The sequence below is a fragment of the Nicotiana sylvestris genome, chromosome 1 (assembly GCF_000393655.2).
Source record: "Nicotiana sylvestris chromosome 1, ASM39365v2, whole genome shotgun sequence".
NCBI classification, from domain to species: Eukaryota; Viridiplantae; Streptophyta; class Magnoliopsida; order Solanales; family Solanaceae; genus Nicotiana; species Nicotiana sylvestris.
The window spans coordinates 109,653,219-109,659,218 of NC_091057.1; the positions used below are offsets into that span (position 1 = coordinate 109,653,219).

General features: G+C 38.8%; 1 pseudogene; it reads left to right on the forward strand.

Moving 5' to 3' along the window:
- The window catches only part of LOC104222004 (telomerase reverse transcriptase-like), a 74,842-nt pseudogene extending 70,277 nt beyond the window's left edge, over nt 1-4,565 (forward strand).
- The last annotated feature ends 1,435 nt before the right edge of the window (nt 4,566-6,000 follow it).

Here is a 6,000-nt window from a genome sequence, read left to right on the forward strand (position 1 = left end):
AATATGACTCAGTTTAACACTCACATATGTGCCCAATTACCAAACTGGGGAAGAAAAATTTTCTTTGTTTTTGTCTATTTTGTTGAAATCAGGAGCCCGCCTAGAGAACAAGGGAGTACAATTTAAGTTTTAGCTTTCAAATTTTTTGTTTTGTCTATGTTGAAGTCAGGAGCCCGCCTAGAGAGCAGGGAATACTTTCAAGTTAGCAGTCAGGAGACCGCCTGGAGAACAAGGGAGTACAATTTAAGTTTTAGCTTTCAAATTTTTTGTTTTGTCAAGTTGAAGTCAGGAGCCCGCCTGGAGAGCAGGGAATACATTTCAAGTTAAAGTCAGGAGCCCGCCTGGAGAGCATGGAATACAGTTCAAGTTGAAATCAGGAGCCCGCCTGGAGAACAAGGGAGTACAATTTAAGTTTTAGCGTTCAAATTCTTTGTTTTGTCAAGTTGAAGTCAGGAGCTCGCCTGGAGAGCAGGGAATACATTTCATGTTGAAGTCAGGAGCCCGCCTAGAGAGCAGGGAATACATTTCAAGTTGAAGTCAGGAGCCCGCCTGGAGAGTAGGGAATATTTTCATGTTGAAATCAGGAGCCCGCCTGGAGAACAAGGGAGTAAAACCTAAATTTTAGCTGTCGAATTCTTTGTTGAAGTTAGGAGCCTGCCTGGAAAGCAGGGAATACTTTCAAGTCAACAATCAGGAGCCCGCCTGGAGAACAAGAGAGTACAATTCAAGTTTTAGCTTTCAAGTTCTTATTGATATTTGGTAATGTGATCCATTTTACACTTACATCTGTGCCCAGCCACCAAATCGGGGCAGAAAATTTTCTTTGTTTTGTCTATGTTGTGAAGTCAGGAGCCCGCCTAGAGAGCAGGGAATACATTTCAAGTTAGCAGTCAGGAGCCCGCCTGGAGAGCAGGGAATACATTCAAGTTCAGCGGTCAGGAGCCCGCCTAGAGAGCAGGGAACACATTTCAAGTTAGCAGTCAGGGGCCCCGCCTGGAGAATAGGGTGAGTTTTTACTTTAGTCAAGCTTAGTTTATAGTGTTCCTAGTCTATTCTTTACTTTAATTTCATCATTTCATCAATAGTACAAGTGATTTACAATTTTGCTAACAACTCACAAATCTTCCTAGTGCAAACTGGGGCAGAAAAAATTCTTTGTTTTGTTTATTTTCTTGTAATCAGGCGCCCACCTGGAGAACAAGGGGAAACAACTCAAGTTTCTAGGGAAAGCAATTTCGAAGGAAGACAGTTCAAATTTCAGGGGGAAATGGTTCAAGGTGCAAAGGAAAATAGTGTTAAGTAACAAGAGAAGACAGTTCGAGTCCAACAGTCAGGCGTCCACTTAAAGAAAAGGAAAAACATCTCAGATTGCAAGTCAAGTTAGCGACCAAAGAATATCGTGGCAAGAATGCGAGTCAACAATCCGAGGTAATCAACAGAAGTTAGTCACAATAAAGAAAAAAAAAGAAAGGCAAGAAGTGAATCCAAATGCAGAAGTTGATGAAAGATGTGGGTTGCTCAAAACATGGCCGAGGTAACAAGCATTGCATACCTGGTTTTGATCCGAAAAGTTGAAGAAGGATGAACTAGCACCTGCAACTAGCAAGCATCAAGGTTCAAATCTAAAGTTTGCATGAAGAACCATTCAAGACTCAAGATCAAGCTTCAGAAGACTTATAGATAGAAATCTTGTAACTCGTAATTGATAGGCTTAGCTAGTCTTTTTCATGTTTTGATTTTGATGTAATAGCAGGACTACGGATCGGAACCTCGATGGAACGGTACCTCGACCGGCTCTCCACCTCGGCATACTCCATCATCTCACTCACCTCTGAACTACACGTGGCCTGATTCCTTTATAGCCAAGGATATATAGGCAGCTCAGATACCAGAGCTTGGTCACATTCCCCTTTTCTCATAATTTTAGTCTCTCCAAATAAGGGTCGGGTCAAAAACCTGTCTAGTCATTCTTTGTCTGAAAATACTACGTCTTTCCAGTCAAAGAGGGGCAGCTGTAGACATGTGATTTTTGACCCTCCCCAAGATTTTTCACATTTTAGCGCGTAAATATTTAATTTAGGCATAATATAGATATTTTAAGTAATTTTGACTTTTTACTTTATTTTATTACAAGAAAACAAAATTACAAAAATAGGTTCATTAATGTTTTGTAGTCATTTTTAATCTTAAAAAAAATACAAAAATAGTATCGTATTTTTATTTTAATATGATATTTGAAAATACCAAAAATAGATTTGTTTTAATGGTTAGTTTTATTTTAATAATTTTTTTTGAATAGTAGGATTAATTAATAAATGGGACCGTATTTTTAATCCCGTTTGCAGGGAAAGAATAGAACTTAGGCTCGAGCAACCCATTTTTAGGCCTAATTTTGGACCTAGCCCATAATTCCTAGGACCATACCCCTTAACCTAAAAACCCTATAATCTACAATATAAAAAGAAGAAAAACAGAAAAGAACAAAAAAAGGGCTGAAAAACAAAAAGAAATTGACGACCAGTTGCGCAAGGAACGACCGCCCCCCCCCCAGCCAAGCTTCATCATCTTCCTCAAAGAAAACCCTAGAGGACCCCAATCTTGAAGACCAAGCAACCATGTCCATGGTTTTCGGCTGAACCAAAAACAACACCTCGAGCCCATCAGCGATCTCCACTAGCCCCACCCCACCTCCAGATCTCTCTCACACAAGGGACAGCTGCCCGTCGCCCTCACCAAGCTCACTCTTATCACCATCGTTTCCACCTTCAACCAAACCGGCGACCACGCACAGAAACCTCCTCCGCACGATCACAGAATGGCTTCAAACCATCATCTTCAAATCTGATCGTGGACCACCATCCTTCAGTTGCTTCCCTTAATAACTGCCTCTCTCTCATTTTTTTGGGCCTCATCTCCATCGCCGGCGGGTCCTCAGCGATGTCTATTTCCATTGAAAGCTAGTCGTTTAAGTTTCCCTATTATTGGCTTGAGGTTTGAAGACGCCATATTACGAACATAAGAAATGGTCGTGGTTCGTTCCTTAGCTTTCCGAAGACTCCGTCGTTCGCAGTTTCATTTTGGAGCTTAGTTCATCGTCTTCCATTTGAGTTATGGTTCAAGTTTGTCATCTACTGGTTTTCAAGATTTCATGGGGGATTTTGTCAATTAATATGGTCGCCGGTGAGGTTCTGTTTAATGGTTCCGGTCCCGTTTGAGATTTCCGATAAGACGTTCCAATATTGATCTTGTCCGTGGTTTTGAAATTTCAGATTTTGTTACTGAGGTCCAATTCTCTACGTTGCTGCCTTAATATTTTTATCTATTGGAATGAAAATGGCACGGATTTCCTATGGGCTGTGTGTTATTTTGTTGAATTGCTTGTGATTATACCATCGATATTATTACCTATTAGAATTGTTGTTGCATGTTTGTTTAATCTCCGGTTATTACCAGTTTGCTAAGAGTATCAGATCTTCACGTTACTAAATAAGTTTCATCTTGAGCACAATACTTTTAAAGGTGTTAGTAATTCTCAAATATGTTTCCTTTGTAAATTCATTGATTTCGTTGGTGAGTTATGGTTTGAAATTGTTCCTTCTGTTGTTTTTCGAGGTTTTCAATATATTTCGTTGTTGTACATATTGTGAAAGAATCGGTTTGGCTTAAACCAGTCACAAAATAGCTTGACTGCAGGAGTAATTGGAGCTAATTGGACCAAGCGATTTTAGAGATAAAGTGTATTTGAGTCTTAGTTTTATTTTGAATTCTGAGCCTCACGTTACATTGATCTTAAAGTAGAAAACAATCCAATGTAGAACACTTCGGCGTGCTTTTAATTTATCATCGTGATTGTGTACACGTTCGCGTGACATAATTACGATTCCTTAGAAATCGAGGTGTGCCATTTAGCAAATTTTCCATGGCCCTCATAAAGTTACAAACGCGTAGTTGCTTTAGGCGTGTTATTTTAATAATACTACCTTCCTAAACTCGGGTGGGCATTTCATGTGACCCAAATCAAAATTTTAAAATGTTGACTAAAATGTGTTTAGGAGTGCGGGTGCATTTCATGTGGCGCGATCCAAAAACACGTTTTAAACGACGTTCAATCTTTAAAAATTAAATAAAGGCGGTTAAAAGTTAAAAATTGCACATAGGTTTATAATCGTTAAAAAATTAGATAATTAAGCCGAATATGACAGTTGAGTGACCGTGCTAGAACCACGGAATTTGGGAATGTCTAACACCTTCTCTCGGGTTAACAGAATTCTTTACCCGGATTTCTGTGTTCGCGGACTGTGAATAGAGTCAACTTTCCTCGATTCGGGATTTTAAACCGGTGACTTGGGACACCATAAACCTCCCAAGTGGCGACTCTAAATAATTAATTCCGTTTCGATTGTCCTTTAATTGGAAAAACTCCCTTGTATTTATACCTTTTACGGGGTGTAAGTAAAAAAGGAGGTGTGACAATGGCGCTTGGTAAGCAAGAAAGTACATTATCTGTATTACAAGAAGCCACAGATGATAAGCGTTCCTCTATACTATGGAAGATAAAGTATTGACAACAGTAGGAAACACACATGTGTTGATTAACTCTTTTCCATTCAATCCATAGTGCTTTGTGATGAAAAACGAAGGTTGTAAATGTAATGAAAATAATCACGGAGCGAGAATAACATTAGCGTACATGTCAACTCAGCGGAAGAATTGTTGAACTCACTATCAAAAGAATTGCCCTACGTCGAATTTTGAATCTCTTGGAAACAAAGTTAGAATTTCATAAACTAAATGTCTTCTTGTGTTGATTGGGAAGAGATTTTTGATCACACTCTTACTTTTTATCTCTATTGTCTTTCAGAAAAGAAGAAAACGTATGTTTATATGGAGAGGGAAGATAGCAGTTGAGGGAAAACTACTCCCACTACACTTAAACGTGTTGTAACCTCTCTTTAAAGAGGTTACTTTAAACCCTATCTCTTCTAAAATTCTTTCTTTTTCAAATGGGTTGAGCCATCCCTCATGGAGCGACCCGATACCCGGATCCAATATCCAACATCTCTCACTTCACTCATGATGGGCTGGAATTCAAACCAGTATCATGATTAAATAACATACTTAATTCATACAGACAAGTAGTTCGTGTGACCTGCGAGCATCAAGAGCTATAATATGTTTCAAACCTATTAAGGTTATTCTAAAGCTCTATGTATAAATCCGATCACATTCGGAAAGGATTCACTACTATCATAAGGATCTCGCTACACCCCAGACATCACCTGCTACTCCAGTAGCTAGTCATTTAATCCCTCATCCTCGAAAGAGGTGAACTCGAGTTCATGTTTAACTTTGTATTCATAATTACATTTGATACCCTCATGGTAAGTGTAATGGTCGGCCTATGAATACAAGTTAAATTACAAAAACAAATTATTTATTTGGCTTCCCTTTCTACTCGAATCTTTCCATTCCAAATCAACTGCTTTCCTAGACATGTGCCGAATCACTCATGGCTATTAGTAGCATGCTAAAGTAGTAACATTGATTAGGACTTCAAGAAACAGTAAAAGGTCAAAGGATATTCTAATAAAAGTTAATGTAACTTCTTTGGGATCTCACACAATGAAGAAGCAGGGATTCATTCTTCTATTATCCCATGGTCGATAACACACGTGGTATGAAACACATGTTACGGTGTTCTCATCGTATATTGGCACGCGTGTCTTATTCTTTTAATCATTCAACACCTCCAAATGTCTAACCCGAGTTTCTCACTTCAATAATCCTCAAACTATCTTCTTAGAGAAACTTGCATCTGGTTTACAAAATAAGTCATAATCGAATAGTGAAATTCATAAGTGATTAGTTGTAAAGACCGACCTCTACAAGTAAATATAACCTCGCATTATCCAAGGTTCTATAAGGTCTCATCTTTTCACGATTCTTAACGTAAGAGGAGATTGGTCGTGTTTGAGAGCAAATCCTGCGACTTGTTCGACA